This window comes from Talpa occidentalis, unplaced genomic scaffold, assembly GCF_014898055.3.
Source record: "Talpa occidentalis isolate TD23 unplaced genomic scaffold, MPIMG_talOcc4v2.1, whole genome shotgun sequence".
NCBI classification, from domain to species: Eukaryota; Metazoa; Chordata; class Mammalia; order Eulipotyphla; family Talpidae; genus Talpa; species Talpa occidentalis.
The window spans coordinates 43,036,309-43,063,670 of NW_026555331.1; positions in this window are offsets into that span (position 1 = coordinate 43,036,309).

Genomic DNA, 27,362 nt, shown 5'->3' on the forward strand with positions numbered 1-27,362 from the left:
TAAGAAAAATTACTATCTATATATCTGTATGAATGTGATGTATGTTCCACTTGCATAAAGAAATGACAAAATGTTAAATGTTCCTCAACTCAGAGCAATGGGGTTTGGGGAAGTTGTTGGATGATTATTAACTTTTAAAATAAAATTTTGTAATGCATGACTTGTTAAAATGGACAAGTAGCAATTACGAGATTTTAAAAACAAAAGTTAAATAAAACAAAATTAATTGTAAATGTGGAAAAATATGTAAACTTGAAATCTCCATTCTTAAAAAATTGGAATACTAATGCATGGCATAGAGAAAGAAAAAATGAAAATCTAGTTTACTTTATATCTACTGGAAAGTTAATCTTAAATGAATATTGAGGCCTAGAATAAATTAAAAAGAAAATAATGTAACATGTCTCTATTTTAAATTTATAGTAATCTCTATGGCCAGAAAAAATACATTCTCAGGGCCTAAAATATTTTGTAGTTAGGATAACAAAAATTTGATATTATTAGAGGGTAAAATATGAAAAATAATTTAAAAGGAAAAGGAAATGGAACTAAGGGTAGGCTATCCTAATTTACAAAAGAGAAAACTGCTTTACTAGAATTTTAGGACAGGGGAATCAGTCACCTCCAATATCACAAAACTAGTGGGAAAAAAAGATGTTTTGTGGCTAAAAGGGGAGCAGTCACCAAGAATCATTGCTGGTTCAAGAACAAACAATGGCCCAATTCAGACTCATTTCATTCTAGGTCAGTTCTCCAGTGATATTTCATAGAAACGGTGTATCTTAATTTCAACTTGTCAATTAGAGCAGTCTTTTTAATATCCAAACCGGATGAGATGAAGGCTGTATAATGATTAAGTCAAATTGTTGAACAATTATTTACTCATTGGCTTGAAGAGAAATCCCAAATGATATATCACAGAGACTGACATCGGTTAGACTCATTAAATGTTTTTAATGAGAATTTGAATGAGAACGTGTGTCTGCAGCATTTCATTTTAAATTGAATTTTCTGCCATTGAAAATTCCTATGTCATATTTGCTAGTAGGATCCTAGTTTAAAATTCACTTCATAAATTATTGATTTGCAGGTAGTTCTCTCTCAATTATTTAACATAGATACATTTTTTCCCCCAGAACTGACCACATGGTAAATCTAGCAATGAATCTATTCTGCATTTTTTCTTACTTGTACTTATTTGAATTGATTTTTCAAGCCTATCATGGAATTCTGAGTATTTTTTAATAATTAAAGATGAATGAGATGGTTTTAGATAGATCTATCCTAGATTGTGGAATAAAATAATAATACTTTTTAGAACGTTGAATCTGAACTGAAAACTTGAAATTATATGAAACAAAATTTAAAGGGCTATATTATAAACAGGATATTTGTGGGGTAAAAACATTGTTTAAACATTTGAGAAGACAATTACCTTGGTGATATATACTATTTGAAGACAGACTTTGATTAGTTCTATAATCATATATAATGAACTCCAGGAAAAAAAAGTATAGTCCTAGAGGCATAATTGATTAAGATACAACTGAAGATAACTTAAATGTCCATATATGGGAATGTTGTACATGAGTTCTGGTGCCAAAATGAAATAAAATAATATATTAATGTTAAAGTCTATGGCATAACTCTATAAGTGCTCATGCCAAAAATTCTCTAAACAAATGTTCAACAGAAAAGAAAAACTAAGGTACAGAAAAATATCTATGGTTTGTGTCTATATTGCTAAGAGTAATGTTTGTATATGGCATGCCCAAACGCGCATATATGTATATACCCACATATAGACCTGTACACGTGTATATTTTTGGGATACTGGATATATTAAATAGCAAACTATTGACAGTTTTCATTTCTAGCAAGTAAAACTGCATTATACAGTAAATAGTATACTTAGTTTCCATTGCATGTTATCATGCACTGCTTCAATATTTTATAATAGCATGTTATTAAATCAAAACAAAATAAAATAAAAATTGTATATGAAGTAAATACAAAAATTATTTCTTAGATATGACACAATTCTGAAAGATACAGTTCTAAAAGTCTGAGATAACCTAATAATAAAATGTTGTGTAATTGTCTAATTATACAGGTTAAAATTAACTTATCCTATTCTAATTATACATTATTATATCTATATTCACATTACACTTTATTATTCATATTTCATCCTGAGAATTTTCTATAAATGTGTCTTCATTTAATTTTTAGAATTGTATGAATGTAAGTGATTCACATTATTCAATTTCATTGATAACTTATAAATTAATTTCTATATTTTAAAGCTTAGTTCTCTAATAGAAGGTCACTTAGACTTGCATTTGTGTCTCTCAAATTATCAAAAATTTCTTTGATATCAAAATATTCATATACATTATTGGTGCTCTTTATATATTATCCAACAGTAATTTTGCATTAATATAACACTTGTATTAATGATTACATTTTGAAAAACATGTCCAAACATTGATCTTCATAAATACATGTAATATTTTTGTGATTATTACTTACATTCCATACTTCACAGTAAACTAGCTTACATTACATGTTTATCCTAAATTTAACTCTCACATCACTTATATTGTATTGTCAAAGGAAATTCACACCATGGTCTAGGGGAATTATGAAAGGTATCAATTACATTTAAGTAGCTTTTTAAGAAGAATAATAGTGATTGCCATAGTATTTACTTTACATCCAATATATTAAGCACTGTTAATTATGTAAAAGACTCACATTTGAGAAAGTTAGCACTATACCTTACCCTGGCTTTGAGTAACACATTTTTGAGCCTAAATGCATATTTAAGAAGAATAGCATTATTCTCTTTTAGACATTTTTAAGCTATCAACTGTGTAGCTTTATAAAATTATTTGAAGCCACCATAAAAATACACACAGATATATTGAATAGTAAAATGTATACTTGTGATATAAGCAGATTTCTATAATTCATGGAAATATAGAAAGTGAAGTTTTTCTATGGTATAAGAAAACCATTGGGGAAAAAGCACTAATTCATTTACTCACTCATTTAACAACCTACTGTATGTAAAATTCTCTTCTAAAAATTTGGGATTCAGCAGTGGAAAAAGCAATTAGAAATCTCAGTCTCAAAGTAACAAATTCTGAAACATTGTATAGAGGATTATATGTTTTAAAATTACATATTCACACATTTAAACTATTATAATTCATAGAGATTAACTGTTATGATTAAAATAGTATGCTAATAAAATAAAGTTTAGATAAGTTAAGAACAAAACTCCAATAATTAAACAGTCTTTATAAAATAATCACATAAACAGGAAAGCTAAAACTATGGGTAAAAATGTGCTTGGCGAAATAGAAAAGGAAAGAAATAAGCAGATGGTTTTACTATCAAAATTGCTATTATGGGAAAAATGATTAAATGAGAATTGGAAGTGTGACTAGAGTTGAGTGTGTGAAAACAAAACTGAAGGCTGGTTACACTAGAATTTGGCAAGCCAAAAAGGCAGGCATAAAGGTAACTGCTGTAGAGAGGTTATCATTACTCAAAACACATTAGAAGTAATTTATAAGAACTTTGAGTAGGGAAGTTGCATATCTGACTTAAGCATAAACCAGAACACAATGATGCTGTTTGAGAGTAGAAAGGAAGTAGAATGGGAAGAGGCAATCAGGAGACTATTGTAACATAAGACTATTGTATCATAAGAGAGGATAATGATAGAACCAGTGTGGCATAGAGGAGACAGTGGTAAAGGGTAGAGTCTGTGTGTGTTTTGAAGCTAACCCAGACAGGATTATTGCCAGATTGGATGTGAGGTACAAAGAAAAAGAGCAGGCAAGAATGACTCCAAGATATTTGATAAATTGATTAAATCTCTTAAGGGATACAGTTGCCTCTTGCAGACACGGAGAAGAGTGACATGCTGAATATTTTGATGGTTTGGTGAGTTGTTTATTGCTTGAGTGTATTAACATATGCAAATTGAGGTACTGAATAAGCCATCCAGTAGATTGGAGTTCTGATCTAAGGTCTATGTTGGAGGTATATATTCAAAGTTGTCAACAGTTAGATGGTATATAAGTTTCATAAAACTGGATAAGATTGTCAAAGAAGTGGGTACAGGCAGCAAAAAAAAAAAAAAGAAGGGAAGACTACAAAACGGGGAGACCAGTGATTAAATGTTAGCAAGATCAGAAGGATGTAGGAAGAAGACTAATGTGGAGTAGGAGAGTCTGCCTTGTGATTCAAGTGAAAAAGTGTTTCAGATTAGTTAATTGTGACTAATTTCTTGGTCTAGAAATAAGAATATATGTGAGGATCACATATTTTCTAAAACCATCTTGTGGCTAGAAACATTACAAGTTTAAAAACCTGAAACCCAGCAAGCATGATTCATATAAACATTGAATAATCATAATCACTTTATTTTGAATGTATCAGATAATGTTTATGTAGTGGGGTAGTAAACCATGCATCTAAGTATTTTATTTGGGGTGGGGAGTGCAATAATTTTGCAAATATCCAATTCAAATTCAGAGTATTAAGATTAGAAAGAGATATGGAAAATTCATAGGGATATTTTCTAAAATGTCCTAAGCTTTTTCACAAACTTGTTTTGAATAAAAATCTTTGTATTTTTATGTAGAATGTTTATAGTTCTATCAAGAATGAATAAAGTCGAGCATAACCTCAAATCTTTTATAGCAGAGTTGAAAGAACAATTTTGTTTCCTTCTAAAAAAAATCACAGACATGGTAAGTATATTAAAACAATGTTCAAAAGCAAGAATAGATTTTAGTTTTATCAGCAATGAATTGAGACAGATTTTTAAAGCATCAGTTATATAATTTCTATCAACCAAAATGTGTTGTACTGAGTATATAATAATATTGCACTATAAATTTGAACACTACTCCATAATAACACCTCAAGTCATGATGCTAAATATATTTAGTCATGTGTAACATATGGATACTAAAACAAATGGTGCTAATAATTGAGATCTAAGGCAGGATTCAAGAGATATCATAATTGATAGTTCAAAAACCATTGAAAAAATTCACCAAATGGCATTTTTAACAAAGTCAGTGTGTGCAATAATTACTCCACCTATTTTAATCTCAACATAAACAGTGAAGAGTATTCAAGTCCTATTAAGCAGCAATAATAGGTGATTGAGAATAAAAGTTAGAGGTCTAAATTTTAATCACACACTTTTAAAAATTAAGCATGCCTGTAAAAAATAACTATTCAGAAGCAATTTCCTGAAAGATATTGGTCAAAATATAATAACATCACAAGAAGAATGATGGGTTTAAAGTAATTCTTCCACTGATATGAATTAATTTGCAAATATCTCTACTACTATACATATATGAGTATGCATATGTAAAGTAAGCAATTCAGTCTTTTAAAGAGATTTAATAATGATATTTTTCATAGAAATTAGATTTAATATATCTGTGCTATAAGGTACATTTACTTCAAAAGTTATGGTATAGTTTCTCAAGGAACACAATAGTATTTGAACATTTGGTGAAGTTTAAACCTATAACCCCCAAAGCAGAAACAATGATACAAATTACTTAAGCCTAAATAAACATTTGTGAAAAAAAGGTATTTCAAGCAGAATATCACTACCATAATCTAAGTGAAGGCAGGCATGGAATATGGGAGAGACTTAAACTTTATGATTTTATTCCATAGCCCCACTCTTTTCAAAGGAGGAACATTTTTTCTTTTAACAAAGAAGTAATAGAGATTTATTAATCCTCTCTCTTTTCTCCTGAAAAGAGTGAAGATATAAAACAATAAAATCTCATATTAGAAATATAAAAAATAGAAACCACAACCTCATGCAAAACAAAAATATGAAAAAGATAAAAATATCATTTCAGAAGAAAGAGCTTGTAAATTCCTCAATAGCCACCCATTGACTTTTGTGATGTCACATTTTTCAACTCTTAATTTCTGTGTCTCTAAAGTGAAAGCATACTGAGAATATTAAGAGACTTAGAATTTGGACTCTTGGAATTCTGAGGGCCCATGGTAACATTGCTGCCAACTCCCCCCTTAATAATGCACCTGAGAATAAAGACTAGTGTGGGTGGGGAAGGGATTTGTGAATTCTATCCCAGTGTTAGGAATTTCCTTCTTTGTTCCTTATATCAGAACTGGAGCCCCTCTCCGGGGGCTTTCTGTTGGGTTCATGCCCATGTCTGTGTTTGAAACTGAACATGGGGCTACTAGAAAAGGAACAAAGTGGATGGTGGATGCAGTAAACTAATTGTCAGTTTGGTAGTGCTTATTTATTTATTTAGTGCCCTGTATAGTTATCGAGGTATTAACAATGAAACCTTATAAAGTTTAGCCCTAGTCCTAGTGGGAATCAAACCACAGATTATAAGATGCACAAGTGAAAAATTCTGTAACATAGTATAGAGCACTCTATGTATTTTACATTATATATCTGCACATTTAAACTATTATAATTCATGAGTTAACTGTTATCAATAAATAAAATGCTAATGAAATACATTTTAGATAAGCTGAAAACAAAACTTCACTAAATAGTCTTTATGAGATAATCATACAAAACTAAATGGAAAAGTTAAAATCTTGGGTAAAACTGTGCTTGGCAAAATAGAAAAGAGAAAAAAATAATTCTACTGTCATAATTGCATTTATGGGGAAAATGATACTGGTTTTTCACTGTTCACCTTTTTAAAAAATTGTCAAATTGAAATTAGTAATGAAGAAAATTGAGACACAATTATTTTAAAATTTACCTCTAAATTAAATATTTCCAGATTTGCATGGCCACAGATTCCAAAGACCTCAAAGAGTATGTAGCAATTTCTGTGTCATGATTTTTGTAGAGCAAAGAAGCAGTCATCCCTCCAAAGGTAGGAAAGTTACCTGGGTTGACCAATCGTGATCTTTCCATGGATTATTATATTGAACAGGCATCACAAAATAAATATTTAGCAATCTTCTTGAAATTCAGAAACTGAAAAAAAACTTGACACGTTGCTTAGAAGATAATGTGATAATCGGGTAACATTGCTCACATGACAGAAGAAAGCCTTCTCATGATTTTAATGATATCATATCCATCCCAGACCAGAGAGAAATAATCCTATTTCTCATTCCTAAGTACTTACAAATCTTACTGCTAAAAATTCCTTCTGCATCAGTGAATTCATCACATTTCACTTTAATTGAAAGCATTATTCCATAGTAAATTGGAACAGACAACCAATATTTTTGTGTGTGTGATATGCAAGAGGCCTTTAAACTTGAAAACTGTGACTATGACTACATGTACATTCACAATATTTTCTTCTAAAAAAAGTAGGACTGCATTCTGGCCAAACACATTTCCATTTTAATACCATTCTGGCATAAGCTTTTATGTCAACTGGAAAAATTCCTGAAGTAATAATCTAGAGTTAAAAATAACAAAGTCGAAATTGTTGCTGAACAAACACATGGAGTTATTCTATTATTAAAAATGCAATCTGCCATACCACTCCCTTCATATGATCCCACCATATTCTCCCCTAATATAAATACACATGATTTCAAACAAATTCTCTATCATAGACACATATAGGAGTCACTGAAATTGTCCAAGTCTGCTATGAATAAGACAAACATGCTTTTAATATCAAGAGTGCATATTAACTATAATATTTTAAAGTTCACCTATTTTCTAAAGCAAAAATATTCATATGAATAAAACAATACTAAATGCTATATAAACACAATAATAACAACATCACCAGGATATTGAAAAGGCATGCAACACATACAATTCTTAATTAAATGATATTTTTTTAATATTTGAGGCAAATATGACACATAAAAGAATCTATAAAAAATCTGTAAGAAAAATAGAATATAAATACATAATATTTATATAATAAATACTATAAATTATTAAAAAGATATAAAATATGTATTATAGCATTAGTCATTATAAGACCTTATCAAAAGAAGAGAATGTGGATAAAGAAAATATAATACATTAATACAAAGGATATTCATGCAACTATTATTTGTGTTGTAAAATATACAATAACCTAAGAAAATACATTGTAGTATTAAAAAAGTTCATAAAATTGTCAAATAGATTAATTTTAAAATTATAAAACTACATTTCCATCTGGATTATGTATATCTGTGAATATGCATACATGTGTCTGTAAATAACATGTCAAGACCCGTTACTTGTAAGGAATATAATTTTAAATAATTCAGATCTTCTTATGTGTTTTATTCCATAACAGTACTATCACTTAGGTATTACAGTGTTTCTGTTTATTACGCTAAAGGATTTTGAGGATATCAGCTCATGGACAATCAATTGTACATGCAGTCATCTGATAATGTGTATATTATGAATAATTCTATTCATGATTTTGTCAACCTTTAAATCACAGTCCATAATTTGCATTTATTTTTAATAATGTCTAAGAGTATTTTTTATTAACTACAGATATACATACACAGTCACAGGGCAGCAGTTCATATAATGATCCCTCTGTGTACCATCACTACACATCAGAAGTACTTTATTGAGAGATGCAAATGGAAATTATTTCAACAAAAACTTTGCTTTTTTAAGATATGTGAAAAGCAAAGTTTGACAATTTGATATGCTAAATTTAGTTTCTGAAATGCATACATATTTTTGATAAAAATTGTCTGAGAACAGGCATACTGCAGATGTAGCTCCAGAAGTGAGTTCTTTAAATTCATATCAGATCAATGTTCACAAAGTAAGTATGAAATAAATGTTGAGTATGCCAGTAATATTTGTTTTGTTCCATCTGCCATTTTCAATAGGTTAGCTAAACCTTACCTATTTCTTTATAAAAACGACATTAATAAAAATTTTAAATTTACCCTCTATCCCTCACTACAATAAGCTGGGATGCCTTAGGAAGAGCAACTTGAATGAGATTAAAACTGAGAGTCAGGGTGTCTGCTTTAATATTAATCAGGCATAGTTTTACAAATGCTAATAGGATATGTGAGTCATAAAAAATAGTAGTCAGAAAATTAGCATTTTCTGGTGTTGATCCTCTGAGCCCCAAATCTCAGCGGATGAAGAAATGACCTCTGTGTATGCAGTGGGTTGTGTCATAGTAGGGTGACATGGAAATTTGAAAAACTGATTATAATGGCAGTAAGTTGCCCATTGTTTGCACTAGAGACAGAATTTCTGTTCGATGCTGCTATCTAAATTTCTTTGAAAAGGTAATAAAGTGAAGGGAAGTTAGTGCCTGGCTTGCTAGACATGCACACACATGAGAACAGTGTCACAACATTGGAAAGATGTTAGGTCATCATTATTAGATTGAGTTAGTTGTATTGAGGATTTGTATTCAAAATATTAAGCAATGTATGTGTATATACAGGCATTTGTTTAGAGGGCTAGTAGCACCACTATTTAAGGGATTGTGCCAACATCACCTGTGCCAACTTCCTTGCTTGACTCCAACACGTTCCTGTTTGGAGACTAAATTTGATGAACAGAGTTGTCATATTCAGATCACAAAGGGGCTCCTCCTACAAACTAAGTAGTAGTAACATGTCAAATTGCTTTCTTTTGGGTTGTAACAAAGATACAGCTTGCATTCTTGGATAGAAGACAGGGGAGATAGTCATACATGGTCCTGGATTGACATATCAAACAACCTCTTAAAACAGATTACTTGTTGGGCCTTCCCGGTGGCGCAGCGGTTGAGCGCTGGGTTGCAAAGCTGCCCACAGCCTCTGCAGCGCTGGTTCAATCCCCAGCTGCTGGCGAGGGTCCCACATGGCGCGCAGACCTCTCCTGCTGCCCGCTGCTCCCCTCAGCAGGGTATTTCGTCACTCTGCCTGCTCTGCTCCCCCCTCTGGTTCTGGTGAATTCTCTCACCCTCCCGCACTGTACCCAGTGCTTGTATAAATAAATAAATAAATCTAAAAAAAAAAAAAAAGAAAAACAGATTACATCTTGTGACTATGGGACATGGTCCTTGAAGCTCCCTGCAGTGTGGGATATTAACTCTTTAGTTGTTGACTTCTATAATATTGTGTATTCTGAGGAAATGGGTCAGATCCATAGCTACATAAATATTTAAGGTTCTAGGTAGCCATTCTAGTCGTTCTGGTAAAATGTGTATATTTGGGGGAGAAGGAAGGAAATGGAAGTAAAAGCATTTAGACAGCATCAGCAAAATCTTTTTCTGTATGAGAATGTCAGAAATGTAAAGGTGAAGAAAGTGTTCTTTATCTGTTTGTGGCAGAGGATATTATTTCAGAAATATAGGATAAAATAGAAGTAATATTATTTAAAGAAATGTAAGCTGAGAGTTTTGGAAACATTTTATTCTATAGATAACATTGTGTTAAAGACTCTTGATATAAAATACTAGTTGAAATACTAATGTTTTAAAGGATTATCATGGAAGTTCAATATAATATGGAAAATAATTTATTGTTTTGTTGCCATTGTTATTGCCAGTAGTGGTAGTAGTGGTGGTAGTAGTAGTTATGATAGCAATAGTAATAGTCTAGTAGTAATGAATGAGGAAGTTAGAAAATGGATACAGGTAGTCAGTTAGGAATAGGGTTCCCCAAACCCCAAGCCCATTTATCAATCTGTCTATTTATCAATCTGAATAAGTAATAATTGGTTGGAACCAGGAGATGCCCCCCGCCAATCCCAGGTTCCCTAAGTCCACTTATTAATCTGAAAAATGGAATGTTCAGAACACCAACACAATAACACAATGCTAAAGGAAAAGACTGAAGCTGGTTCAGGAAAACAGACCAGGTAACATGGGAAACTCAGTGGGCCTCAGTTCTTCAGTCACCTAGGAGACCCTGTGGGCACCAACCAGTCAGCAAGGGACAGCACTGAGACACCCAACAGCTGAAACCTCCTATTGCTTGCCCACTATACCTATGTAAACTCCTACTTTTTGGCCCCTCAATGGCTACCTATTCAAGACCCCTCTCTGCTCAGAGAGGTTTTCTGTCCTTCTTATCTGTCAGCAAATATCTTGCTTTGCTGCCTAACCTCAATGTAGAATTCTTTCTTCACTAAGACAAGAACCAAGAGAGCCCCCAGGGTTCCCCAGGATTGGGGTCCAGATCATCAATAGTACTAATAATACTACTGTTAGTAGACAGACAGTTGTGGAGAGCAATGTCAATGCTTTAGGATGAACAAGAATGGAACTGGCTAACATTCCAGGTGAGTAGTTTTCCCAGAGATGGGAAAAGTAAATTAGATTGGGCCTCCCCGGTGGCGCAGCGGTTGAACGCTGGGTTACGAAGCTGCCCACAGCCTCTGCAGCGCCGGTTCGATCCCCGGCTGCTCCCCGGCCACTGGAGGAGGGTCCCACATGGCGTGCAGACCTCTTCTGCTGCCCGCTGCTCCCCTCAGCAGTGTACTTCAGTCCTTCTGCCTGCTCTACTCCCCGCTCTGGCTCTGGTGAATTCTCTCACCCTTCTGTGCTTCTGACTGTACCCACTGCTTGTATAAATAAATAAATAAATAAATAAACAAACAAACAAATAAATAAATAAATAAAAATAAATCTTTAAAAAAAAAGTAAATTAGGTTGGTGACTAAGAGCAAGACTGTGTGCTATCATTCACTGATCTTTATAGACTATCTATTAACCAATTGCTGTATTGATTGATACATGGATGTTGATAAATATACACTGATGCCCAGGTCCCAACTCAGACAAATCAGATGTGAATTTTGTCTGGAATTCTGCCTAAACTTATTCTCCTGATGGCCTAGTTTTAGAAAACAGTTTTATATGATTAACTAATGCCTAAATTTCATGGAAAATTTAAATGAGAATCAATTTTATTTATGTAATTTATATTTTTTACATCATTGTTCATTTTTGTACAATATTTGATTTCTCCTCTCAGGTGTAATCCCTATAAAATTCCTAACACCAACATACCCGTGAACCACAAGACTACATCAAACTAAAAAGCTTCTGTACAGCAAATGAATCAATTTTAGATAAGAAGCATGGAAATTCTTAAAATATCTTTATCATTCAATCGTTTCAAGTCAATTTTGTCAATTTTATATGAATAATTAAGTATCTGTAAATGAACACTTTGAGGAAATCATCTGTAGGGTCATCCTAAAATAAAGAAACTGTTAGAATATTCGGGAAACAGGAGCTGTGGCATGGCAAGGTTGTGAAAGAATGGACTACGCAACATGCTGAGAAAGTGAAGCATGAATGAAATGGGATAAGACTAGCAAAAAATCCTTGATGGCAGGAAGCAGATAGGCCATCACGATGCAGTCAAGACCATTTTATTTATCCATTTAAGTATGTATCATTCATTCCAAAGCAGTAGTGCAGACCACTCATTAAATGTCTAACATTCATAGACACCATTTAGAATAGAAAAAAAAAATACCATTGTCTACAATGAGACCAAAAAAAATGAGTAAAAAAGGATCAAGTAAAAAATATGATCTATAAATGGAGCTTATTTAGCAAAACAGAAATTAGAACCAAGCAGCATGTAAAATCCCATAACAAGTTTCCCTCAAAGAGAACAGATCAGGCATAGTACATAGAATAACATTTCAAACCAAATGTAATATAAATATCAAAGCATAGAATGATTTGTATTGACATTAGGGCTTCACATGCTGTTTGCTTGTTGATTTTAAAGTAAAAATTCCTCTCAGATAATCTCATTTGAATTCACCAACTCATCTGATACATTATTATATATTTTCTTTGAATCATCTCCTAAGCTGGTAGTATTTTGTATTTTGCTATGCATTTTAAATTGAATTTTATTCTACTCTATATTGAGATGATGCATTTAAACTACATTTTTTGTTTAGTTCTTACAAGTATGTAATTTTCATATATTACATACATTTTCTGTTGATTGCATTTCCTAGATTATGCAGATGGAAAAGTATATTTCTTATTCTTGGCAACTGAAACTGGTTGTATATCAGTTGTTATACCCTCTAAATAATCCTTATTAGAAAATCACTCATCATTTCATTTCACACTCTCACTCTTTTTTCCAATTCTTAAGATTTATTATTTACTTTCATTTTATGACACTACTGTTTATTTTCCTGTAAAATATTCTCTTTTGAGGTTTCTTAATAACATATATGAAATCACCCAAAATTTTACAAGTTTATGAATTTAAAGTATGTCAGTTACCAACTATTTGATAATATTTGAAAGAAAACATATATATTATATGATACATTTTTATTTTTTGTATTTTTATTGCACTAACTGGTTTACAGCAGTCTATACTTTTTAAAGGGAAGACTGTCTCATTAAGAATAGTTTTTATTTTAATTTGATATTTAACCAAAAATTTTAAATGGATTTCAAGTTTAGCTTTTAGAGACATTAGGAAAAAAAATCTGTTTTTTATAGGATCCCTAAACTTGTACATGAATCAAATCAAGATTACTTTGTGTGGCTCTTAAAATTGTGTAAAACTTTCCTTTAATTGAAGAGAAACTCTGTTACTTACAGGAGATGTTTGTCCAGTACTAGTACATGATTCCCAAATAAAAGTGGAACAATAGTTATCAAAAGTTTTAAAAGATTGCTTGAAGAAAAGAAAACTTTAATAATACATTTTGCACATAACAATACCAATATACAGAGCTTAGTAGCAATCAGTGGTTGCTTTAAAAATAACTAAATGGATGTGATTTGAAACTGAAAGTATTCATGGCATGGATCTATGTTTTAAAGATATTTCTATTGTGCTGCTATTCCAAAAGAAACTGGCAGTCATACAATAAAAACAGAGTCAGATGGAAACTTAATATGATACTATTTTCTTTAAAGTCTATTACATTTTTTCTATTGTTCTGTTTACAAATCCAGCATTTAAGGAAGCAATTCCTCAAATAATTATATGTAACAGTCAGTAAATGCAATTTATATGAAATTAAGATATAGGGGATGGCAAGAATTTTAAGCAGTAATCTACAGGCACCAGAAAGCTTCTTCCTCAAAGAATACTCAAAACTTCACATTATATGATGTCTTTAATGAAATTCAATCATTATCATAAAAAACTTAAATCATGACAACGAGAGATTCAAAGTACAAGAAGGTGAGTATACTTCATTTTATTCATTTTATATCCAAAGAAAATCATAGCAGAATTCCAAGTCAAGGAGTGAAGAACAGTTCTCAGCTGCCTTTCTGAGAGGAACTACTAACAGGTATATGAAAAAGATACATTGTAGTATTGAGAACATTAATGTAATTTTCTGCAGATGGAATTAGGTATGTAATTTTAATTCATTACCTATTATTCTAGCATTTCAATAACACTAAACATTTAATAAACAAATAGTAAGAAAGAGGACTTTGGTAGTCATAAAACAGCACTATTAACTGCAAAAAAAAATGCAGAGAGAACAGGAGGGGTGTGCACATTCTTTATGTTGAGGTAGATACTAGCTATAGAGTTCTAGGAAAGATGAGAGGCTAAGGGAAGAGTAAAGCTATCAGGATGGAAAAATAAGTGAATTCTGAGAATATAGGAATAGTGCTCAGTATTGTAGAGTAAATGAAGTTTACCGTTTTTTTTTTCCGCCTTCCCACCATTAGCATCTATGATCTGATCGACACCTGTGGTTTTATATGCGTGCCTGACCGCGGCACCTGGATTGTGGTGTGCGCATGCGTCACTGGTGCATCTGAGCAAAGAAACTGAGCAGAGACGGGCAGCGGCAGTGGACTGGGGTGGAAGAGGACTGTGCAGCGGAGTGCAGTAGAGACCAGCGGAGATACCATGAAAGAAGGTCAGAGAACCCAGAAAGAGTGAAGATTTGCTGTGGGCTAGGAGGCCTGCCAGCCTCTTGGTCCCCGGGCTCCCCTGCCTGCCCAGCACCTGGTTGCTTCACTGTAGAATGGTGTAGAAAGATTAAAAGCCTGAAAAAGACACTGAGGGCTCCAGGACTCCCCTTTACCCATGTGCCTGGATTCATAGAAAACCTGCTCTGTACCTTGCTTGGCACTACAAGTATTTATACCAGTAACTCAGAATGCCAACATTTTTAGGACTACTATGTCTTTTTTAAAAGTTAATAAAAGGCAGAAGTGATTGGCAGCAAAATCCTAATAATTTCCTAGGAACTGAAGTTTGGCTTTAATTTGCTCCATAATATATATGGTAAACAAAAATAAGATCTTTATTTTTTGAATTATTGGATATAAGCAATATTATAGACTAAATATTAGCACTTAGAAATTTTAATTTTTTATTTTGGATTTAAGGCCTAGGAACGTAGGTATCATTTCTTTAACAGTGTAAAGTATAGCTCATCCAGACAGAAAGTAAACTAGGAAATAATAGCTTGGAATGCAGTAATGAATCACACTTAATAAACATATTTAGCGTTTCCTGTCCCAAAAGATATGACTAATCATTCTTTTTCAAGTTCACATGTAACATTCTCAAGAACAGATCATATACTGGATACAAAACAAACTTCGGTGAAACCAAACATTACAAGTGTTGGCAGGTTGTGAAGAAATGGAACACTTGTACAGTTAGTGAGAAAGCAAACTAGCACAAATCCTATGGAAAACAGAACAGAGATTCTTAAGAAAATAAAAATAGAACTGCCATATGATTCAGTTATCCTATTTTAGGGAATTTACACAAAATAATTGAAATCAAGATCTTCAGGACATACTAGAATGTTTATATTTATTGTAGCATCATTCACAATAGCTAAGATACAAAACAATGTAAATACAGACACATGAAAGAATAAAAAGAAAATGGTATATGCGTACATTGGAAATTTATTCAGTTTTGGAAAAGATGGAAATACTGCAAAATGCAACATGGGTGAGTTATATTGAAGATATTATGCTAAGCAAAATAAGCATATCACAGAAAGACAAATGTTGCATCATTCCACATATATGGGATCCCTAAAATAGTGCACTAACAAAATCAGAGTGGAGTGGTGGTTGCTACAAACTGGGAATATGGTGAAATGGAAAATTACTAGACATCACACAAATTTTCAGTTAAGCAACGCAAAAAGCTAGAGATTTGAAATAAAACATTGTATTTTTAGTCAACAATGTATTATACACTTAAAAAGTTGTAAAGAGGGTTGATCTCTTGTTAACTATTTTTACTCAAATAAAATAAGATTTAAAAAATAGTATCAGCAATCCTTCCTCACTTTGTCCATGGCTAGTCTCAGACTGAAACCGTTCTACCACAATGATAGGAGCACCAGCTGGGTGAACTTTTACCTTGCACTGAAATTACTGACCTCTTAATTTTTTTAAAGATTTATTTATGCATACAAGAACCGGGGTACAGGCCAGTGGTGCGGGGGTGAGAGGATTCACCAGAGACAGAGTGGGGAGCAGAACAGGCAGACTGAGTAAAATACACTGCTGAGGGGAGCAGTGGGCAAGATAGACCTGTCCTGTCTTGCCCTCTTAATTTTTTTTGAAGAATTTTATTCATTCAATTTTGTGCAGAAGAACTGGGGTGTAGGCCAAAGGTGTGGGGGAGGGTGAGAGAATTCACTAGAGAAAGAGAGGGGAGCAGAACAGGCAGATATACTGAAATACACTGCTGAGGAGAGCAGTGGGGGAAACAGGAGGTGTCTGCTGTGCCCTGTGGGTCAGATTCCTGGCTGGGATCAAAGCCTGGCCTCAGTGATAATGCTGAGACTTGACCCGTAGGCCACCAGGGAGGCCCTACTGACCTCTTAATGATCCCAAGTGATTAGGAGTGACCTCTATGAACTCACTGATCTCCTCATGACCCCAAGTGATTAGGAGAGGCCTCTCTGTGGGCTAACTGATCTCGTCATGACCTCAAGTGACAAGAGGCCTCTGTAAGCTCAGTGACTTCTTGATGACTCTCAGTGACCAGAAATGGCGTTTCTGTGAGCTCATTCACCTCCTTATATCCCCAAGTATCAGGAGAGAACACTCTGTGAGCTCACTGACCACTTCATGATGTCAAATAATTAGGAGTGACGTCTTCATGACCCCAAGTAATTAGGTGTGAACTTTCTGTGAACTCGCTGACCTCTTCATGACCCCGAGTTTTGGGAGAAACCTCTAAGAGCTCACTGACCTCCTCATGACCCCAAATACTAGGAATGACCGCTCCATGAACTCACTGACCTCCTCATGACCCCAACTAATTAGAAATGACCTCTCTGTGAACTCACTGTCCTCTTCATAACTCCAAGTAATTAGGAGGGGCAGACTTAGTGAACTCATGTAAAATATTTTCTCTGGAAGAGACTTTAAAGCTGTATTATGTGAAGATTCTTTTAAGTCTATAATAATAACACAAAACATTCTACAAAAAATAATGTATTTATTTAAAAAATGCACAGGGTCCTTTTTAGATGTTCACACAAAAATTTACATAATTGTTAATGTCCCAATATCTTCTACAAAGATGTTCTGGATATGGAGTTAGAATACTTTATTTTTAAAAAAGATTTATCAATATATGCATACAAGAACTGGGGTACAGCCAGAAGTATCAGTGGGGGCGGGGGGGTAAGATTCACCAGAGATAGAGTGGGGAGCAGAACAGGCAGATTGATTGAAATACACTGCTGAGGGGAGCAGCGGGCAAGTCAAGAGAGGTCTGCTGCACCATGCGGGTCCCCTCCCTGGCCGCGGGTCAAAATGTGCTGCAGTGGCTGCGGATAGCTTCACAGTGCTGCCTCTTAACCTCTTGCTGCACCAGGGAGGCCCCTTACAATAGTTTAAAATATGTAGAGGACCTCCCTGGTGGCGCAGCAGTTGAGCGCTGCGCTGCGAAGCTGCCCACAGCCTCTGTAGCGCTGGTTTGATCCCTGCCCGCCAGCAAGAGTCCCACACGGTGCGTAGACCTCTCCGCAGCCACTGCTCCCCTCAGCAGTGTACTTCAGTCCTTTTACCTGTTCTTCTCCCCACTCTGGCTCTGGTGAATTCTCTCACTCTCCTGCGCTTCTGACTGTACACAGTGCTTGTATAAATAAATAAATCTTTAAAAAATAAAATAAGGGCCTCCCCAGGTGGCGCAGCGGTTGAGTGCTGGGCTGTGAAGCTGCCCGCAGCCTCTGCAGCGCCAGTTCGATCCCCGGCCACCGGCGAGGGTCCCACATGGCGGGACAGACCCCTCCTGCTGTGCCCGTTGCTCCCCTCAGCAGTGTATTTCGTCAGTCTGCCTGTTTGTAGGGTAAAGAAAATATCAGGCTTTTCTGCCCTTCCGCCATCAGGATAGATGATGGATCCTTGTCCTGAATGCATGCCTGATGGCGGGCACCTGGAATAGGGTGTGGGCATAGGTAGATGGGATTCAGCTGAGCTAAGACTGTGCTTTTAAGGGTGGCGTCACGGGGACGCCAGCAGCAGCAGCAGTAGAAGCCGAAGCCGAAAGAGAAGCCGAGAAGCAGCAGAATGAACTCCAGAGAGCTCAGATAGAGTGAAGACTTGCTGGGGGCTGGGAGGCCTGCCAGCCTCCCAGCCCCCCAGCCAGCACCCCTGCCTGCCATATGCCTGGTGAACCCCAAACCACTGAGGACTCTGACTCCTCCTTTACCCGGTCTGCATGGGATCAGAAAACCTGCCCTGTGGCCATTCCTGACTTTACACTGTTCTATTCCTAGCTCTGGCTCAGGTGAATTCTCTCACCCTCCCGCGCTTCTGATTATACCCAGTGCTTGTATAAATAAATAAAATAAATCTTAAAAAAATAATAATAAAATAAAGTATGTAGAACAATTAATTGGCATACCAGAAATGAGGGAAAGAGTTAATTTGGCTCTATATTATTCAAACAAAATGAGCAGAGATTGTGAGGGTGATTAAAGTTAGGTGATTAAATAGAAGAGAAACAGGAGGGATCTGTGGTTCAACTCTGTGCCTAATCTCATCTTTTTATCTGATATTAAAACTTTTGGTTTTCAAAGATTTATTTATGCACACAAGAACTGGGGTACAGTCCAGAGCCATGGGAGGGTGAGAGGATTCACCAGAGACAGAGCAGGGACCAGAACCGGCAGATGGACCAGAAGCACTGCTGAGGGAGCAGCAGGCCGAGACAGAAGAGATCTGCTTTGCCATGTAGGCACCGCCCTGGCGGGCCAGGAATCCTGCGCTGCAGAGGCTGCAGACAACTTCACAATGCTGCACTGAACACTCTGAGCCACCAGGGAGACCCTGGTAGTAAAACTTTCTTAAAGCCATAGAGGACTTTTTTTTAAAAACAGATGGAATATTTTTGGTAAATGTTTACCATTTCTAAATTGTTACTTGCTTTATTTTAAAATTTTAGATGATATCAGAACAGTAAAAGTTTCACAGATAAGGCTTATATAAATTTATGTGAAGTCTATTTTGAACTCTATTCTGATTAATTTTAACTATGTAATAAAATTCAGAGTTTATTACTGGGGTAATAATTTATCAGTTGTCTATATATTAGGATGAATCTTATGTATGCATATCAGCTCTTGTATACATATAAATTCATGACAGACCAATATAATAACAGATATTTATATATATATATATAAATATATATATGCATTCATAGCTACCATCTATAAGAAAATGACAGATATCCTACACCCAAGCCTTTTCACAAGAACCTCCCCACGGTAAAGTCCACACAAATCTGCTCTCCCCTCCATTGGACTGCACTATCACAGATTGGAGAGCTTGAGTCACAGTTTCCTGGTTCCTCCTCCACAAATTGTAGGCACCTAAAATAAAAAGCAACGTTTAATAAAATTGACAACAAAGTTAAAAATGAAAAAAAAAAAGCTTAAAAATGAAAACATCATCAGTATTCCATCTAGATTCTTAAGGAGTACAAAATATCCTAACATTTGTTACAGGCTATCTAGACTTTCCTGAGATAAATAATAATATATGTGTAGGGTAAGTGAAGTATCCGGCTTTTCTGCCCTCCTGCCATTAAGATTGATGATGGATCCCTGTGGTCCTGAATGCATGCCTGATACTGGGCACCTGGAGTAGGGTGTGGGCATATGTAGGTGGGTTCACCTGGGCTGAGAGACTGAACTCAGAAGGGCCGCGTCTTGGGGACACCAGAAGACCAGACCAGACCGGAAGGAGAACAAGCAAGTGACCGGGAGAGAACCAGCAGAGAAGCAGAGGCCAGGAGAGAATGCCAGAAAGCACAGAAAGAGTGCCAATTCCCCAGGCGCTAGGAGGCTGGCCTCCTGCCCCCACCCCCCCCCCCCAGCACCCCCCCCAAACCACCCCCTGCCGTGTACCTGAAACTCAATAAAACCCCCGAAAAAGCCACCAAGGGTTCCAGGACTCCTCCTTTACCCCGTCTGCTGGAATCATAGAGATCCTGCAGTGTGCCCTCCCCGCCCCTACAATACGTATCAACTATTTCAAAGGATGTAACTATTATTTTGAAGTCGAATATACTATAATATGCTTTTTATGCTTTAATAATAAAAAAGCTAAGAAAATAAAATCATTTCAGTTAAAATGTCATTAGTGTGAATGACTCAATATGTTCTTGAAGTGAGTGTCTCTAGTGGAAAAAAGATAAGGTGGTTTTGTTTATATAAACAAATTCCTTATGGAAAAATAAAGAAGGAAATTATGGAAATAGCCCTTGAAAAGAAAATAATATGTTAATAGATACATATTTCCCCTCACGCTTCTAAACCAAAAGTATGGTAGGACTTAAAAAAAATCAACCTATTATATACATAATTTCAACATGCATTATTTTTGCTTTTAAAAACTTTTAAAATACTTCAATGAGCATCTCATTACTGATAGAAAGTCCTACTTAGCGGAAAATTATTCTTACTCATAGAACTGACATTTTAGTTTCAGACTACAAAGTGAGTTTTATTAGTATGTCATTAATCATTGCCTTGGGGTTGACACCTGGGGAAAATGATTTAGTGTAGAATAGAGCATTCAAAAATATGCTAAAAGTATCTAATATTTCCTTAATTTTCATTAAATAGTGAATTGATAGTTTATTAAAGTCAATAATATAACAAAATTTTAACTGAATATTTATTAATTATTGTAATACTAAACACAGTCATTAAATACTCCCTTTTTTTTTAAGATTTATTTTTTTGTTTATACAAGATGCACAGGATGGTGAGAGGATTCACCAGAGACAGAGCGGGGAACAGCACAACAGACTAACTGAAATACACTGCTGAGGGGAGCAGCAGGAGAGACAGGAGAGGTCTGTCGCACTTTGTGGGACCCTTACCGGCCCGCCTGGATCAAACCAGTGCTGCTGAGGCTGCGGACAGCTTCACAGCGCTGCGCTCAACTGCCTGCGCCACCAGGGAAGGACCTGTTTATTTTGAATTCCTTTCATTCTTAAACTTTCCTATTTTTCTTCTTGCATTAGAATAATTTCTTATTGTCTTATAAACGTCCATTTTTTAAAAGATTTTATTTATTTATGCCCACAAGAACTGGGGTACAGGCTAGAGGTGCAGGGAGGGGAGTGAGAGGATTTACTAGAGACAGAGTAGGGAACAGAACAGGCAGATTGAAATACACTGCTGAGGGGAGCAGCGGGCGAGGCAGGAGAGGTCTGTTGCGCCATGTGGGTAGTTCTCTGGCTGGGGATCGAACTCCTGTTGCAGTGGCTGCAGATAGCTTCATAGGTTGTGTCTTAACCCCTTGTGCCACCAGGGAGGCCCTAAACCTCAATTTTTAAGGAGAGCTTAAAATATAAATTTTATTCATTTCATTGTCATGTCAGTACTGTATATTTTCATTTTTTAAATTTTATTATCTAGGGCCTCCCCAGTGGCACAAGGGGTTAAGCAAAGTACTGTGAAGCCTCTGCAGCATGAGTTCGATTCCTGGCTAGCCAGGGAGCTACCCACATGGCGCAGCAGACCTCTCTTGTTTCGCCTGCTCCTCCCCTCAGCAGTGTATTTCAGTTAGTCTGCCTGTTCTGTTCCCCACTCTGTCTTTGGTGAATCCTCTCAGCCCACCACCCACACCTCTGGACTGTACCCCAGTTCTTGTATGCATAAATAAATAAATCTTAAAAACTAAATTTTATTATCTAATTTTATTATCTATTTTATTAATAGTCTGTTAATAATTGCTTATGTATTAATATATGCCAAGCTATTTGACTTGATAATAAAATGGAAACTAAAACAAACAAACAATTCCTCTAAACTTCACACATTCCAGGAGAGAAAACCATCATTCAAGCACTCAACCAATATTCAATTACAAATGTAAGAATTGCTATGTACTCATTATACAAGATCAATGCTAATAGCTAATAAGGGATATATTTTTTTATTTTGAGATTATGTTGCATTTATTGGAGAAATGACAATTTTTATGAATTAAATATTGGTCTAGATGTAAATTTTTCTATCCAATTAAAAATTCACTCCACTACAAACACATAAAATACAGTTACCCTATGTTGACTCCTCCCTTTACCCATAAACTATGAAAGCCAAATTATGGGAACTAATTGGCCATGTTAACATCTGTAATTATCATTTTCTCTCTTTAAGATTATCAACATCATCAAAATATCACTCACTAAGTAACAGTTTTCCTATGTTCCATAGTCTTAAATATCTCATACACATTAAATATCAACCCATAAAACATAAGTTCTGATTTCTTTTAATTATTATAATTATCATCATTATTATATTTGCTACTAGTTGTGTTGAAGTTACATTCTATTTGAAATAATGTTAAGATAAGGGCTCTAGACACTAATAAGCTATCTGTTCATTTATCTATCATCTAGATATATCTATATCTAATTCTGTAAATATAGGTCTGTAATTGCCTCAGACAAATTTAATAATGATTTTTTTAAAAGAATAACCATGAAGTAGTCACTACAAGATGACATAGTATGCAGAAAAAAGGAGTTGGATTAAGGATCCATTTAATTAAAGAAAATCATAGTTCTTATATGAATAATTGTAGCTTTGTCTTCAATTTTTTTTGTACACCTAATGGGTATATGCCTCACACATGTTCTTTTTGGTGTAATTTGTCACTTTCCATTTCCCGCTGTTTCCTAAAAGGACAGGACTGTCATAAAAAAATACAAAGGATAACAATGGCAGTACCTGGCAGTCCTAATATTTTCCCCAAAGCATAAACACTTGCTGGTCATAGTCATAAACTGACTACAATGATGTTTGAGGAAGAAAAAGGCCTAAGTCAGTAAGTGTAGATTATATATTTCACTCTGGAAAAGATTATGCTAGGGATCATATAATTTAAATAATACAAGTATTTCAGCATTTTTAGGATCAGGGGATTTAAAGTACAAAATATGTTTTTAATTCTCAAAACATTAAAAGGAGGGGAGAGAGGATTTTATTATGATTCTATAAATAAATATACAAGTAATAAGAGACTGTACGTTTGCTGTATCAAATATCACATGATCCAGTCAACCATATTAGGTATATGTTGAAAAATTTATTAAAATACATCCCTAATTTTTGAAATAGGTTGAATTAAAAGTTTGTGTCATGATTCAGAATCATAACTATTGTCATCAAATATTTAATTTCATAATGAAAAACCCATAAATGATAATTTTTCTAAGTGATATATATTCTGACTTAAAACATTCTAAATATATATATATACACCACAATATATGTATAACAAATATATGTCATATATATTATCAATTAAAATTTTAAACAGAATGTGTCAATAACAAGATTAACAGTGTCACCAAACAAGTCTCTAGAAATTGTGTAGACCATTTTTATAATACATGTGTTATATTTTGCACATACATTCCTAAAGCTTCCTCACTCCACTACAAACACACAATAATGCAAATAAAATTCATTTTAGATGTCAGAAAACCAAAATATCAATGGTCATGGTAATTTTTTAAATCCAATATTTGAATCATTTAAAACAATTTAGACTGCATACAACCAGCATTTTCAAGAACTCTGGTATATGATTATATACAAATGCAAAAGACACATGAAAACTTAAATTATATGAAATAATGACCAAATTAGTATCTGGAGTTTAATAACCTCTAACTCAATTAATGAAGAGAATATTAATTATTTTACATATTAATATTTAACCGAATCAATTTTTCTTGCAGTAAAGGTCAGAGATTCATTTACAGCAGCATTATCACTCATATATGAAACTACATGGAGAGATTCCCAGTTTTCAAACAGCTGCTGCATGTTGCTACAGCAACCAGAAAGGTTGAAAACGAGGATCAATGCAGTTAGAAAGTTAGAAATAGGATGGCTAAAGTTAACTCATGTTTTGCAAATAGGTTTGTTTATCTTATTGAAATAACTATGACTTGACCTACTATTATTTTCAAACAAAACATGCACTATTTCATTGGGAAAAACCTGTTCTTTTTTGTTCATTAGTAATTTACTTAGATATAATTTTGTTTTATTTTATAGTGGTTAATTGATTTTCACGTGAATGACATCAGATTCCCAAATTAATTTTCCAAAAGGTTTGGTGAATAATCTGGTGGGTATGTTGAGTAAGAGCCAACAATTTGAAGATGTTCCAGTGATAAAAACTTAATTAAATTTTAAATACACATTTAATTATTTCTATGCTTGTTCATATTGTAATAATACATAGTTGTGTGTTTATCTTGTTAAGTAACTGCCAAACTGGATAGGAGTTCACAAATAAATCCATGAATATAGAGTCAATTATTTTTTGCATAGAGAATAATAACATACAGTGGGGAAAGTGTAATTACTTTAATAAATGGTGCTGGGAAAACTGAATAGCCACATGCAAAAGAATGAAACTGGACTCCTATCATAAACCATAGATAAAAATCAGCTCAAAATGGATTAAACACTTGAACATATGTACTAAAACTATAAAATGTCTAGAAGACAATACAGGTGGTAAACTGTATAACAGGTCTTTGGCAATAATTTTTTGGGGTCTGATATCAAAGACAAAAGCACAAAATTAAACATGTGGGACTTTATCAAACAAAAAGTTTCTGCATAGGAATGGAATAAGAAGAATGAGAAAGTAATAGATAGCCTAGGAGGAGGTATTTGTAAACCACATACCCAACAAAGGGTTAATCTTCAAATATACAAGAAACTCATTAAACCTAATAGCAAAAACAAACAAAACCCCAAAACAAAACAAAACAAAAAAAAAAAAACAATTTAAAAATGGGCAAAGGACCTGCATAGATAAATGCTTGTTCATTTTCTTTTAAAGATCTATTTGTTTATGCATACAATAGCTGGAGTGTAGGCCAGAGGTACATGGGGTGAGAGAATTTGCCAGAGACAGAGTGGGGAGCAGAACAAGTGGATTAACTGAAAAACACTGCTGAGCGGAGCAGCAGGTCAGGCAGGAGGGGTCTGCTGTGCCATGTGGGTTGCTCCCTCGCCGGGGATTGAACTTCTGCTACAGTAGTTGTGGATTGCTTCATAGTGTTGACACTAAACCCCTTGGACCACCAGGGAGGCCCCAATAAACACTTTTTCAAAGAAGATATTTAAAAGGACAACAATATATGAAAAGGTGATCAATATCAGGGAAAAGCAAATCAAAACCATAATGAGATGCCACTGCATACATTTTATGATATCTATTATCAAAAATCTAAGAGATAACAATTGCTGGAGAATGTGCAAAAAAGAGAATCCTTATAAACTGTTGATGGGGATGTAAATTGATATAGCCACTATGGAGAAAAGAACGGAGGTTTCTTAAGAAATTAAAACTAGAACAATCATAGGATCTAGCAATCCCACTTCTGTATTTATAGAAAAGGAAATGAGATCATTATCTTGAAGAGATATCAGTACTCCTAAATTTACTGTAGCATTATTCATGATAATCAACAAATGGAAACAAAGTGTACATTGAGACTAAGGATGAATGAATAAAGGTGACCTACAGATAGACACACACCAATGGAAATATTATTTTTTCATGTTTATTTAGGTAAAGTGGGTTTATATTTTATCTCCATTGAGGGTTAAAGATTCAAACCTCTACAAATCTATATTTTCACGCCCCGCATTTCCTGTGTCCACCACCAGTGGCCCAGTGATCCTCCACCATGGTCCACTGGGTTCCTTTCCTCCCCCATTCCCAACATGCCATCCTTTCCCTCAGGCTGCCTCAGTTTGACCATTAGATGTGAAGAGTTTTATTATTTTTAGGAAGGAAATATCTTGTTATTTGCCACAGCCTGGATGAAACTGGAAGGTGTTGTGCTAAGTTAAAATATGACAGACAGAAGAAGACAAACACTCCATGGTATCATTTATTTGTGGACTCAAAAAGTGAAACTTCAAAATCATAGAAACAGAGTAGAAAAGTGTCAGGGGCTAAAGAATGGGCAAGTAAGGAGAGGTTGGTAAAAGGGTATCAACATTTTAGTTGATAATCTTCTTCTTTCCTAATTTTCCACATTATCCACTTTGTCTCGTAGAGTTAGTGTTCTTTTTAGTTATAATATGAAAAAAGTCTGATGATCTAATGTTTAACATGGATACTATAGTTAACACTGTAATATATAAATATATTAAAATGTTAAAGAAGTGAGGTCACAGACCTGTAAATTAACTCACTGGGGAAAATTTTTTCACACTTATATGTAGATAGTGTCACATTGTAAAGTCTAAATATTTTAAATTGTATGTGTCAACTCTCAATAAAACTGAAAAAACATATTCCACAGTGAATACATAAGAAAACATAGATGTTTTCATATTTTTTTTAGTCTCAATATATTTTACTCTGATTTTGAATCAAAAGATTACAAATTGAATTTATTATTTTCCCAAGCATAAGTGGATGACACATGTTCTCTATTGTATTCCTCATGAAAGATTTGTTACTACAGAATTACTTGACTTCTTAAAAAATACTTTCTAGCTCCAACCATGTTGCTGCAAATTGCATGAGTTTATCTTTTTTTGATTGCTGAGTAATATTCCATTGTGTATATGTACCACATCTTTTGATCCAGGCATCTATTTTTGGGCATTTGGGTTGTTTCCATAGCTTAGCTATCAGTGAAATAAGACAGAAAGAAAAAGAAAAATACCAGATGGTCTCACTCATAGCAGGAGTTTAGAAAACCTAAATAAGGGACCAGGAAAAGAGACTAATTATAATAAAGTAAAAATCAAAATCAACAAGCAACTACAAACCAAAGACACAGTACATGGGGGGAGGAGGGAGTAGGATCAAAACAACTGGGGTGGGAATTGTATGGGGACTATAACCAAGATG